The following is an 892-nucleotide window of genomic DNA, read 5'->3' as shown; positions in this document are numbered from 1 at the left end:
CAAAAAAAACAAACAAACAAAACAAAACAAAAAAAAAACACAACACCAATAAAAGATTGTTCTCATTCACAGCCGTTCTGTTTTTCCTGAGTGTTTCGTTTGGAGGAGGGGTTTTCCTTCGTAGGGCGGCCGGTCTCAGAGATAAGATGAGGAGCTCCTCCATCTCCTGGGGGGGGGAGGAGCTCGGAGTAGAGCCGCTGCTCCTCCTCATCGAAAGGAGTCAGCTGAGGTGGTTCATCATCAGGTTATTCTCGGTAGAGACCTTGAGGCAGACCCAGAACTCCCTGCAGGGATTCTGTATCCTCTTTGGTCTGGGATCGCCTCGGGATCCTCCAGGAGGCGCTGGAGAGCGTCTCGGAGTTTAAGGAGGTCTGGGTTTCCCTCCTGGACCCGTTGCCTCCGTGACCTGACCACAGATACGCGTTAGAAGATGGTTTTGTGGAAAGTTTTCGAACAACGTAGCTCTTTGACTGATTTGAGTTTGGAGAAACCATTTAATTAGCTGATGAGCTAACGGCTAGTCTGAGCCAAGTCTGGGTTGCGGTCCGGCGGGCCAACGAGTCTCCGAGACGTCTCGAGGCGTTAACGGCGGCTCTCAAATTTCTTCGCTTGAGCAGCTGCGTGCGTCTTGTGAATATTTTTTTGAACAATCAACGTATCTTTTTTTTTTTAAAGCGTTAGATTAAATCCTAAGCGTGGGAGCAGTAAACGGCCTGGGATAGAGGTTTGCAAGATCTAAAATATCTATAAATATATTTATATAATTGCATGTTCTCCCTGTGCACACGTGGGTTTACTCCGGGTACTCCGGTTTCCTCCCACAGACCAAAAAACATGCATGTTAGGTTAATTGATGACTCTAAAATTGTCCCTAGGTGTGAATGGTTGTTTG

The sequence above is a fragment of the Kryptolebias marmoratus genome, linkage group LG16, assembly GCF_001649575.2.
Source record: "Kryptolebias marmoratus isolate JLee-2015 linkage group LG16, ASM164957v2, whole genome shotgun sequence".
NCBI classification, from domain to species: Eukaryota; Metazoa; Chordata; class Actinopteri; order Cyprinodontiformes; family Rivulidae; genus Kryptolebias; species Kryptolebias marmoratus.
This window is presented reverse-complemented; position numbering follows the sequence as displayed.